This window comes from Cololabis saira, chromosome 1, assembly GCF_033807715.1.
Source record: "Cololabis saira isolate AMF1-May2022 chromosome 1, fColSai1.1, whole genome shotgun sequence".
Taxonomy (NCBI): domain Eukaryota; kingdom Metazoa; phylum Chordata; class Actinopteri; order Beloniformes; family Belonidae; genus Cololabis; species Cololabis saira.
In genome coordinates this window covers 54,777,410-54,791,209 of record NC_084587.1, presented here as the reverse complement: position 1 = coordinate 54,791,209, position 13,800 = coordinate 54,777,410, and the positions used below count along the sequence as shown (strand labels likewise).

Genomic DNA, 13,800 nt, shown 5'->3' with positions numbered 1-13,800 from the left:
GACATAATCATTGTACGTAAATGTCTCGTACATACAGTAATTTTAAATTATTTCATAACAGTGATACATGAAAAAACGCAGATGTACAACCATGTCCAGAAGTTTTAAGAATTAAACTAATATAAATTTGGAAATATGCATACCCTTTAGAATGTTACGAAAAGCGATCAGGTGAAAGTTGAGCACTTCCAACAGTCTTGTGCCATCAGTAAAGGATCCTGAGACCTTTCATGTGTCGGGTTCCTTCTCAGCCAAAGGTGTCGGCTCACAATTTGGCCAAAGAAAAACAGCAAATAAAGACCCGTACCAAAACATCCTCAAGTTCTCCCAGTCATTCAAGAACAGTTTAGTGATAAACAATGTGCTTTCCAACGTGGAGCTAAAGTGTTTATTGGGGGGGCGGGGTCAGTTAATGGCCAGGAAACTTCCCAGACTTTAACTATTGATAACTTTTGCTCATGCAGGTGGACAAACTAACCCACAAATTCCGGCAAACTCCAAAAATTGATTATTCAAGAATACGCTCCCAGTCAGGATGTGGCCAAGACATTGACAGCATGCCAGGGTGAGTTTCCATGGTCTGGAAAAAGAAGGATCAACACTGTTAATATTGATTCTTTACTTTAAGTTTTCAATTCAATTCAATTCAATTTTATTTATTTGGCGTCTAATACAACAGAGTTGTCTCTAGACGCTTTACAGAGACCCATACCCAGAACATGACCCCCGAGCAGTTATTACATAAACAATGGCAGGTAAGGAAGAAGAAGAAGAAGGAAGAAACCTTGAGCAGGACCAGGCTCATAAGGGGGGACCCTCCTGCCGAGGGCCAGACTGGTGGGTCAGGGACGGCAACAGCACAGCAGGCAGGTGGAAGCAGCAACGGGATGACCGGGGATGGGGACCGCAGGCCAGCACACAGCTCCCGAAGCTCCGGCCCAATCAGCAAGTCCCAGGTTGGGGTGCAGGGTCAGGAAAAGACTTGTGCTCCGTAATGCAAGCTACAAGCCACCCACGACCACCTGCAGGACAAAAGAGAGAAAAGGGAGGAGAAGGGGGGGCCAAGTTAATGTAATTGTCAAAAAATATATCTTTTCCTTGTCTTTGAAAACAGGCATTGTGCCAGAAGATTTAAAAATTGCAAAAGTTATTCCTTTGTTTAAAGCTGATGACCCATGTTGTTTCAATAATTATAGACCCATTTCTATTTTACCATGTTTTTCAAAAATATTAGAAAAAATTATTTATAAACGGATTCTTTTTCATTCAATTCAATTTCAATTCAATTTTATTTATATAGCGTCTAATACAACAGATGTTGTCTCTAGACGCTTTCCAGAGATCCAGAACATGAACATGAACATAAACATAAACATAAACATAAACCCCCGAGCAATTATTATATAAACAATGGCAGGTAAAAACTCCCTTAGTGGGAGAAAAGCCTTAAGCCAAACAGTGGCAAGGAAAAACTCCCCTTTAGGAGGAAGAAACCTTGAGCAGGACCTGGATCATAAGGGGGGACCCTCCTGCCGAAGGCCAGACTGGGGGAGTCAGGGACGTCGACAGCACACAGCAGGCAGGTGGAAGCAGCAGCGGGATGACCAGGGGGGGGGGGGGGCGTCAGCAGCACACAACAGTCATGTGGAGCAGCAGCGGGGTGACCAGAGGGGGGGGGGTGCAGGCAGGCGGAAGCAGCAACAGCAGACATCCACGTAGGCAGGTGGAAGAAGCAATGGGATGACCAGAGGGGGGGGAGGGCCGGGAACACAGGCCACAGGCCAGAACGCAGCTCCTGAGGCTCCGGCCTGCAAACATACACAAAAGAGAGAAAAAAAAAAGGGGGGCCGGCACAAGAAACTACAGGAACGATGGACAAAAATGATAGCTATGAGATATTTATAATAAATAAAAATGGTAATGGAGAAGAGAGGCAGGGAAAAGGAGAGGAGAAGAAGGGTGAGAGGCACCGCCCAGCGGATCATCTAGATTCTAATTCAGTTCTCTACAAACATCAGTATGGTTTTCGGAAAAATCACTCTACTTATATGGCTCTGCTTCACCTTATTGACAAAGTTACCTCTGCACTTGAGAAAAATGAATTTACCTGTAGTATCTTTATCGACCTTTCAAAGGCGTTTAATACTGTTAACCATCAAATTTTAATGGATAAGTTACATAAGTACGGTTTTCACGATACTGCATACAAATGGTTAAAAAATTATGTCTCAAATAGAAAGCAATTTGTTTGTGTTAATGGTTGCTATTCCAATAAGGCCAGATTACTTTGTGGAGTCCCGCAGGGGTCCATTCTTGGACCATTATTATTTCTTATTTATATTAATGATTTGCCTAATGTTTCAAATTTCCTTTGTCCAATAATGTTTGCAGATGACACAACCCTAGTGCTCTCTCATTCAAACTTCAACTCACTGATTAAGGATGCCAATGCCGGTTTAACTGCCTATGCTATGTGGTTCAGATTAAATAAACTATCCTTGAATATAAAGAAAGCAAATTTCAGAATTTTTAGTGGCAAAAAATCATACCCTAAGGATTCATGCAAAATTAATATTGAGTCTGTTAGTATGCCTCAGGTGTCACTACAAGATTCCTGGGTATTATTGTTGATGAGAGTTTGAGTTGGAGAGAACAAATTTACTGGGTTACCAAAAAAAATCAATACATTCATTGGCATTATAAGGCGTGTTAGTCATCTTGTCACGATGAGTTGTCTCCTTACACTTTATTATAGTTTAATTTATCCTTATCTCTCATATTGCAATATATTGTGGGCAAATACTTTTCCTACAAATCTTCACAAAATTCTGGTCCTACAGAAACGTTTTGTTAGGATTGCAACTCGATCAGAGTCACTCGCTTCATCTACTCCTTTATTTCAGAAACTCCAGATTCTTACTATTTATGATATCAATATTTTTCAGATATGCATTTTTATTTATAAGCTAAATTCAAATGAAGGTAATATTCCTGGACAGTTCAAGACTTACTTTAAATTAAACTCAGAGATTCATTCTTATTCAACTCGACAATCCTCAGATCTTCATCCTCCTAAATTTCTCACTTGCAGACGTCAATTTTCGGTGAGATTTAGGGACTAAATTGTGAAATGATTTTTCCCACTTGGCAAAGAGCTCGTCCTCTCTGAAATATTACAAAAGACGTTTGAAGGACCACTTGACTGCTGTTTTGTAACTGTTTTCCCAATGTATTGTTGTTTATGTATCCATGTTCTTTTTGTTTTTTTTTGTGTTTCACTCATAGTGACATGTACAGTCTTATTTGCTCAGGAGTCAATACAAGCTGTAAAAACAATACCCCATGCACACTCACACACATTTATTTTTTGTCTTTATTCTTTATTATTTATATATTGCATTATTAGTTTGCCATCACTTTTGTGTAGTTTTACCTTCTGTTTTTTTGTATGTTAATCTTGACATGAAATTTTAATATCTTCGGTGGAGGCTTCAAATAAGCCCATTGGGTTTTTTGCCTCTTCCTGCACCTATAGACGAATCCGGCGAAACCCGGAAGTCGAGCGGGCCGCCATTACTGCGGTGGCGGCTCCGCTCCTCCGCTCCAGCCCATAGACATATATACGTATGGATCTATTACTCCGCTCCCTGCCAGGCTCTCTTAATGTATTTGTATCATCGGAAAACTCCTGTCCCGGTCACGTGCATTTGTTTTGATAGTGAATGAAGACGGGATGGACTTTAAAAACTACTTTTCTGTTTCACCAAGTGAACAGACGGAACGCAAAAAAAGATGTTAAACTGCTGGAAAGGAACTGGAATTTACCTGGATACCTTAAACAAGGAAGCCAGGGAGCGGTATATGGAGAAAATAATGATTATTAACGGTTTGGGTTCATATGAAATCACTTCTAAAGAATGAAGCTCCGATGAGGATTTACTGCCGCAGTTCTGCAGAACCACCGTCTTACTACCTTGTTTAGTGTTTGGCAGCTGCTTTGGTAAATGTTTGACTCGCCATGTGTTTCAATAAATTAGTATAATATAACAACATACAGTAGCCTACATCTTTTTTATTACTCTTACTTCTCTTTTTTTTTTATGCTGAAGAGGCTCCGATGGCGTGAGCAATATTTTTCTTTTCCTCGTGAGATTATTTTTTTCTTCTGCAGCTACAAATAGAGTTGATATTTTTTCCTCAACAAACTAGTTTTATCTGCAGATTGGGGTTATGTATGTATGTATTCTGTATCATCCGGAGCTGAGATAGTTCTGCCCTTCAATTAGAGACCTGTAATTGCGTTTTTTTTCGTCATCGGACGCCAGGCGATCAATAAAATATTCTTGGATACCTAAAATTAAACAAAACAAAACATAAACAGGTAATATTTAATTGTGCAGACGTGCCTCGTAAGGAGAGGAGGTGGAGAGAGCTATATTACAGTGTTTAATCATACACTCCCTTATCTCCCTATTCCTCTATTCTTTCCTGCTTATCGCTCAAACAAATCATTATTTATAAATTAACATCAGCATTAATTTAAGATACCTTCATTATTTATGGAAGGCCACTGTCTAGCATCATCAATCCAGCTATAATGATGCTGTAGAGCGTCAGGTTACAATAACAGCGCTGCGGTGGCAGATTGACACCTGCCACCGCAGCAATGGCGCCGCCGCAAGATGGCGGCGCACACAAACCGGTCGCCGGATTAGTCTATAGTGTTTATCATTGATATGTCCTGTATACTTTTTAAAAACTGTGCAAAACAATAAACTAAACTAATAAACTAAGCCTTTGACACTTTTGAAGTGCTTGTAATCATGAACTGAGCATGGGGACATTGGACACATGTAAAAACAACATATACTGTATATGCATAAAAGCAAAGCACCCATAGAAAGATGCATACAACGAAGAAAGAAGCAGATATGAGTCTTTCTGTCACTTGTTTTTGATTCCTTGCTCATTTAAATCTAGTTATTTTGCATTGGATTGCAGTCCTTTAGATTTATGTTTATATATATATATTTTTTTACATCTCTATCTCACCAGTTTGAATCTATTAGGATACCTTTAATCTTATGTTGAGTGTGTGTGGGAGCGGGTGAAGCATCCAGCATCAACAGGAATGTAAGTTAGTTTCAGTTTAATTCAGATTTATTTCTATATATGGTTGACATTTTTGATCATAACAACCTCTTTAGACAATAATGTGTGTGAGAGATGGGTAATGAGTTTTGGCTCGATTTAGAGCTCTTTTGCATCAAAGTTGGGAAACAAATCGCCAGTGCCACTTTACAGAATAGAATTCAGTCATATAGACTTTCAATAAGTACTTGTCTAATGAAATTCATTTATATAGCACTGTTGTAGCCTTCTTAACCACTCAAACAGTGTTGCCCATTGTATGTCCTCAGATCTTCTAGACATTGTAAATATGTCTCTGCTCTCAGGCATCTTTCCTCAGGGCCTGAACAGAGCCGACATTAAGCCACTTTTAAAAAAGAACAGTCTAGACAGGTCATTTATGAACAGAAGAGGCCCGAATCAAACCTCCCTTTCTTAATAAACTCATAGAAAACACTGTTTTTCAACAGCTGTATACTGTAACCTCCTAACATGACTGTTTTGATGTTTTCCAGTCAGGTTTCCGGTCACATCACAGCACTGACAGAGCTCCAGCAAAGGCCCCTAACCCTTAAAAGCCTGACCTATTAAATAACACACAAAAAATCCCAAATTTCTTTTTATTTGAAGTATAAATTATATTTTGGGATCAAAAACATGCCAAATTTTGTATTAAAAAAATTTCTAGTTTATTATTTTCCTTATCATTATGAATACATTAGGTAGATGTATCTTTTATTTAGTTGTTTTATTTTTTTTAATAATTTTTTGGTTTGCATGAAACTTATTTTTTTCTTCTTTTATTAAGAGGATGCTACTAAGGTCTCAGAAATTAATGTATCAAATATGATACATCTGGTATTGTAGGGTAATAACATCCACTCCAATACGGATAGTGGCAACATTTCAGTCTTGGTTTTATTGCATCAACACGGTCGACCAGAACATCTTGATAGTCTGGTTGAAGAACTGGGAGGGACTTTCTGGCACAGCACTTGCCTGGTTGGAGTCCTATCTAAAAGACAGGGACTATTTTGTGTCTTTAGGTGACTACACATCGGAGCTTACAAAAATAACATGTGGAGTTCCTCAAGGTTCAGTTCTGGGGCCTCTGTTAATTAACATATGCTCCCACTTGATCAAATTATGAAAAAGAACAAAATGTGTTACCATAACTCTATGCAGATGACACACAAGTCTATATAACCATCTCACCAGGAGACTATAATCCAATTCAAACACTGATCAAATGCATTGATCAAATTATAGAGTGGATGTGCCAGAAAGTTCTTCAGTTAAATGAAAGGAAAACAGAAATAATAGCGTTTGGAGCCAAGGAAGAAAGATTAAATGCTCAGTCTAACTGAAATCTGTTGATCCATAAAGCAAATTAGTTGCAATGCTTTAAAATATTCTGGTTTTGATCACTGGGCAGCACTTTTGTACAACTGATTGTCTATTTATGTGCAATATTGCAACCAAAAATTTAACACATGCCAAGTTTGAATTCATTGCTTTCCCCCCAAAGCCTACTTCCAGAGGAAGATGTCAGAAACAGCTCCCTGTGAGGTGTCTGGAAGACACCCTGAAGAAATGCTGAACCCTCTTTTTCATGCCGAGGAGCAGTGACTACTCTGAGCCCATCCCCAGTAACAGAGCTGCTTTCCTTGTCTTTAAGAGACATCCTGTCCACACTTCAGATTTTGGCTTCTGGTGTTCACATGGGTGAAGATGAGAATGTATATTAACTAATAAATCATGTCATCTATCTATAGTCATCTTCCATCGCTGCTATCGACAAACACCAAAACCCAGTGGGACAATGTTGGGCCATTTGATACCATTATGTCACACATAAACAGCAATGAAACTAGCTCACAGAGCTAAGGTGGACATTTTGACAAAGGCGGCTGACTCAAGATAGTACGGTACATATGGAAGAGAAAACAAGAGAATGACCCAGCAAAAGTAAACTTTAGAGACTGTTGCAAAAGTGACTTAATCATCATGAATGTAAAACTGTTTAACAACCAAAAGTGCCATGGCTGTACCAGCACTGCAGTAAAGCTAAAAACCAATAGCCAAGCCAGATATCTGGGAGTGGTTCTGGACTCAGACCTGGATTTTAACAGCCATGTGAAGTCAGCCTGTTATCACCTAAAGAACATGTGGAGGATTAGAGGACTGATGTCTCAGCAGGACTTAGAAGACCTGGTCCAGGTGTAATCTTCAGTAGACTGGACTACTGTAACGCTGGTCTCACGGGTCTCGTTAGAACAGGGTCGGCAACCCGCGGCTCCAGAGTGGCTCCCTGGAGCATTTAAAAAAATGTTTGATCTTTTTTTTTCCTTTTTTTCTTCTTGTTTTTGCTTTCTTTTTTTTTCTTTTTTTTCTTCTTTTTTCTTTTTTTCCTTCTTTTTTTCCTTTTTTTCTTTTTTCTTCTTTTTTTCCTTTTTTTCTCTATTTTTCTTCCTTTTTCCTTTCCTTTTTAATTTCAACATTTCACCTTTTTTCGACATTTCAACTTTTTTTCTCAACATTTTGACTTTTTTCTCGACATTTCAACTTTTTTCTCCACATTTCGACTTTTTTCTCGAAGTGCATAATGTTATACCTAATATAGAAACATGCATCATGTGTTGTCTTCATTCTAAGGCTTATACAAGACTTTTCAATTTTTGCGGCTCCAGACATATTTGTTTTTTGTGTTTTTGGTCCAATATGGCTCTTTCAACAGTTTGGGTTGCCGACCCCTGCCCCAGAACCTCCACCAACCAGCTGCAGTTAGTCCAGAACCGTGCTGCCAGAGTTCTTACATATTTACACTGGCTTCCTGTCCGTCACATAATAGATTTTAAAATCCAGCTGCTGGTTTATAAATCTCTGAAAGGTCTCGGACCAAAATACATCTCTGATCTCCAGGTCCATTATGAACCAACTACAACCCTGAGATCATTGGGGTCACACCTACTTTCTGTACCCAGAGTTAGAACCAAATACGGTGAGGCAGCGTTCAATTTTTAAGCTCCTCTCCCGTGGAACAATCTCCCAGAATGCATTGGGGCCACTGAAGCTCTGATTTGCTTTTTATTTACTGCTGCATTTCAGAATGCACCATAATGCACCGCAACCTTGTTGCATCTCATTTGTTTCATTCTTTTTAACTTATGTCTGTCTTTAATTTCTGCTTTTCAACTCTTTAATGCATTTAAAAAAATATTTGAATGTAAAACAATTTGAATTGTCTCATACATGAAATGTGCTATACAAATAAACTTGCCTTGCCTTGGATCCCCCCAGTCAAGTTTACAGTCCTTTCCTAATTTTGTCAAACTTGAATCACTCACCTCAGACTCAAACATACCACTACAGAGATCTGGTCACAGTATATTCTGACCTTACATTTTCAATTTAAATAAAGGGTCAGTGTCTGTATTATCTTTGGCAAATTTAGTTCACAACTTGCATGGTTGCTTAGACTTAGACAAAGACTTTGGACTTTTCTCATTTCTTTATTACAATCCGATAAGACAGACAGACATGATGCTAAGGGCGCAGCCAATGTGAGCCTTTCACCCCGTGGAGAAAATGTTCCTGTCGTGGATTTCAGTCCCATCTGTCATCAGCATCAACTCAGTTGCCCTGCAGCTCTTTCAACCAACGAGCAGAATGCAATGAGCTGTCTCTCTCTCTCATGCTCATTCCCCATCACTCTCTTCATATGTACAATGCACACAGTGCCTTTTCACGTAGGTTATAACCTACTAGTGGTCTCCATCTCATGCAGACATGCCTTGTTTCCATCCACTGGGACCTCCCCTGCATCAACTGTTTGCTTTCTATGTACTGAGGTCCTGTTTTTAACCAAAGCACTTCTCCTTCACTGTTCTCGTACAAGTTTGTGAATGTGGCGGTGGATGGAGCTAATATTGTACTTTCTACAACATTCTCCCCACACACTTGTGGAGAGAACAGCAAAAAGAAAAAGCTGCATAATTTAACTGATATACAGTATCTCTCTCCATCTTTTTTCTACTCAGCAGACTTGATGAGTGAGCCAAGTGGCTGGAGAGTTATCAGCCTTAGACATTTCAAAGGGAATAGCTGACGGTAGAAAATGAGCCACTCTCCACGCTAAGACCCCACTCACAGACACTTTAAAGCTTCTTCACAGTGCTAATTCTCAGAAAATGGTGCTAGAGCTGCAGTGCTGGTGCAGCCATGGCACTTTTGGTTGTTAAACAGTTTTGCATTCATGATGATTAAGTCACTTTTGCAACAGTCTCTAAAGTTTACTTTGACTGGGTCATTCTCTTGTTTTCTCTTGCATATGTACTATCTTAAGTCAAAATGTCCACCTTAGCTCTGTGAGCTAGCTTCATTGCTGTTTATGTGTGACATAATGGTATCAAATGGCCCAACATTGGTCCACTGGGTTTTGGTGTTTGTCGATAGCAGCGATGGAAGATGACTATAGATAGATGACATGATTTATGAGTTAATATACGTTCCCATCTTCACTGGGACAGGATGTCTCTTAAAGACAAGGAAAGCAGCTCTGTTACTGGGGATGGGCTCAGAGTAGTCACGTCAGTCATGAAAAAGAGGGTTCAGCATTTCTTCAGGGTGTCTTCCAGACACCTCACAGGGAGCTGTTTCTGACCTGTAGGCTTTGGGGTCATGGGCAGGAGTAAAGAGCAATGAATTCAAACTTTGCATGTGTTACATTTTTGGTTGGAATATTGCACATAAATAGACAATCAATTGTACAAAAGTGGTGCACAGTGACATAAACCAGAATCCTTTAAAGCATTGCAACCAGTCTGCTTTATGGAACAACAGATTTCAGTTAGAGTGAACGTTATTGATGATCCGGTACATTGAGGTTGTCTCAGGTTTACACATTCATACAGTATGTTATTAGGGCCTGAGCAATGACAGTACGAAGGCCCTATTGTATCTGTAGGAATTGTTTTTATTTTCCTCGTTTTTCTTCCGATGAAATGAGGGCCTTTTTTTCCCCCTAAACGTGCCCCAAAAGTCACCAAATTTTGCACGCAAGCCAGGCCTGGTGATACATGTGATATTTCATGGTTTGCATTAATGGGCGTGGCCTAACGGCTCAACAGCGCCCCCTAGAAAACTTTGTGGCTCAAGCCCCACAATACGGTTTGACGTACACGCACGAAAATCGGTACACACCTGTAGCATGTTGCAACTTAAAGAAAAGTCTCTTGAAGCCACGGCGGAAACCCAACAGGAAGTCGGCCATTTTGAATTAATCGTGTAATTTTGGCGCAAATTATGCTATTTTTACTTGTCGTACTTTTACAAACTCCTCCTAGCAGGATCATCCGTTCAACATAAAACTCGCTCAGGAGACACAAAACACGTTAACCATCAAAATCGTGAGTTTTCATGAAATGGTGTGGCCGTGGCGCCGCATCAAACTTCAACGTTAAACAGGAAGTGATACTAGTAGCCGATATTTGATAGATCCTATTTTCTGCCATAACCTTTGAATGGTTTTTCTCGTGGGTGGTGTCATCGGACATGGTTTTGAGTCCTTGACCTTTTATTGGTGAAAATTGCACGCGCGAGGGCCCATTCATCGCTGCTTGCAGCTTTAATTATCATTGTTATGACATGTCAGGCTGTAACCTGTGATCATTATTTATATGCTGATTATATTATTTAGCAGATTGATTCAGAATCTCCTAAATGATTTCTGAGCACAGAGTTTGTTCAAATGTGTAACTGAACAGAAGCTTTAAACAATATAGCCTTTCAATCTCAAATTATCATCAACGAAAGTTTCTTATGAGGTGAAATGAAACCAAGCGATTCGGCTCTACTTTAAGATAAAATCTCATATTTGATTAATTGCACACAATTTCCTTAACTCCAATGTATTTTAGATTTCAAAATATTATTTTAAAAGGTATGCAAAGGGTATATCCTTCTCTGAAATATGGTAAAAATTGCCACACAAGAATTATGTTAAAGTGCATTTTTGTAACTACCGTAGGTGCCAGATAACTTACATCTAGATATCATTATGTTAATCTGTCAACTTATTTTCCTCCAACATTGAAGAATGTGATGTTATTTAGGGCACTTGGATCTTATTCTGTGTTTGAGCCAGCAGCTGCCAGCGTTGGGGGAGACCCCGGACTAGAGGGGGAGACTGAAGTACCGGGCCCCGGTGTCCCCCTGGAAGAACCGGAGCAGGTGTGTGGACAGACGGAGGGCTGGTGAGCACCATTACACAATCCTATAAGCAGCAGAACATGTGAAGGATGGAGGGCGTTTCCATGACAACGGCACACCTCCATCCTCCGAGGTGTAGCGCTGCTGGGGTGTGGGTCAAGGATCTGAACATGTGTTAGTTTTCATATCGGAACGTTTCTGTTAAAAGGGTAGAAAAAATGTAGACTAAGACCAAGAACTTGAAAATAAATGACATTTTCCATGTTTTGTGAGTTTATTTTTAGTTGCTGATTAAATTGACCTGATTCAAGGCGAGGATATCCTTTTTAGTATTGAGAGTTATTCATACTTAAAAGTTTTAAATCGAAAACTTGTAATGTCCAAACTTTGACATCTTAATAGATCTGATACTACTATCTTTGGAATATTTTAAATAGTTACCAATTTCAATCTTTTTTTATAAAAAATACTCAAAATGAAGAAAAAAAACATGCCACAGACCAATATTTATTTTTCCTCTTTTTTGCTTTTTACTGAAAACGCTGAGCCCGAGGCCAGCTTCAGGTACTGAGAATGAGCAAAATACATCTGAGCATCTCAACAAATAAAACTGACAGAAAGGGAGCAACCGAGGACGATGTACGCAGCGAGAGGTGGGGCATCGTTTGACAAAACTGAAGCAACTCGCTAGAACCTTATCCTAAGAACAGAACCGAACCAAAATGAATTCAAGCTTCTCACTATTACTTTGGTGTTTTAATTGCCCTAAATATCAGCAAGTTATTAAAACGAAACAGAGAAATCCAGAAGGGATGTTTAATAATGCACCACTAAAGTCAGTGTTAATGACAGCAGGAAGGGAGACGTGAAGCTGAGGACGGACTGACGGACTGACGGACGGACCTCCAGACGCTTCGGGGGCGCCCCCCGACTCACACTGTGAATTGTACTTTCACTATTTTCTCCAACGCAAAGAGACTGATTTGTGCTCTAAAACTAGAATTATGACTTAATCAGAAGGTGCCCTGACAGAAAAATAAAAAATTAAAAAATTAAATTAAAAATTAAAAAATACAATCATTTTAAAAATAAGAAATTCCTATAAACTAAAAAGTGCCAAAACATGTAACTGACATCAACAAATTTAAATGTTGGCTATCTATCATACTTATCTACGATCATAAACATGCTTATAATCATAGATACATATCTCAGATATGTATCTATGATTATAAACACGATCATAAACCAGACATCTCAGTTTTGGTTGTCTATTTTGTTTTAGTGAGCAATTTAGGAGCAATTATAATCTATTAAAAATTGTATTTTATTTATATATTTTTTTTTTAAATATTCCAATCATTGAGAAACAAGTCTATTATTTGCTGAAATGATATATCCAATATGTTGTAAGTAAAATAATCCCTTACAGCCTTTGCAACTTCTGCATGTGAAAATCCTGCTCTTATAAAGTCCATCTCCTGCTTCAGCTCTACAAACTCACTACCATTCATTGATTTACAAACCAAATATGGTAAGGAGCCCACTTTTCTGAAAATGATACATACTGAGCCTGGTATGTTATTTTTTTTATCAGTAAAGAGAAGTTCCTTTCTTCAAACTGCATGATAGACAAATGCCGACAACATAAAGTTTGGGGTCTTGTTTTCAGTGCTGCGCCCTCTTTTGCCCCACCTCCGCGTGTATATCTCTCCTCTGGACTTCCCCGTTTCCAAAATCCCTCATTTTGACAAAATGGAAGGAACAACATGGAAATGATTGCGAACAAACAGTTGTACAAATCGACCAGTGCATTGTGTTTTAAAAGTCCAGCAGGTTCAGGAAATAGGAAAGTTGAGTTCATGATTCAGACTCTCTCAGCGTGGTCCAACATGTTTTCAGATGGGAACGTCTCTGCAGTCCCTTCTCAGGCATGACCGAGTCCTCTGCATCAGCAACAGTTTCAGCATTTTTACCACCATTCAACAGCAAAGACACATCCCTCCTTTGATTAGTCCAAATCAGCACAGAGGAGGGTCCATCCCAGTCTAACTGGATACGCGCTTCCAGGGCCTCTGATTGGCTGATGGTGGAAGACCGGCAGGCCAGTACACCTGAGTCCTCCATAAGAAACCTGCAGACAAGTCACCGGAGGTTAAACTCACACCAAATCACAACAAACGCCCACTCAGGGCACTTTACACTGAAATTAAATACGGTTAAATTCATGGTAATATGTTAATGGATGAAAAAGATTAAAGTATTTACAAACTGATACACTTAAATGCAACATTGTTGGTTTCAGACGTACACATTTCCTCATTTTCTGGTCTTGGGGGTAAAATAAGCTGATAGCTTGTAACTTCACATTTATTGAATGAACACCGGGCTTGTATGAACCCTGTTATATGACGCCCAGAACTGGAGTTGAGGGGGGATGAGGGGGGATGGCATCCCCCC

At 39.3% G+C, this 13,800-nt stretch overlaps 1 protein-coding gene across 2 annotated transcripts in view; it reads right to left on the bottom strand.

Moving 5' to 3' along the window:
• Nucleotides 1–11,762: 11,762 nt before the first annotated feature.
• socs7 (suppressor of cytokine signaling 7) overlaps nucleotides 11,763–13,800 on the bottom strand; it is a 26,258-nt gene continuing 24,220 nt past the window's right edge. For both annotated transcript variants that reach the window (XM_061727351.1, XM_061727360.1), the window contains one exon: nucleotides 11,763–13,474. The gene's annotated coding sequence lies outside the window, so the exon portion shown is untranslated. The remainder of the gene's footprint in view (nucleotides 13,475–13,800) is intronic.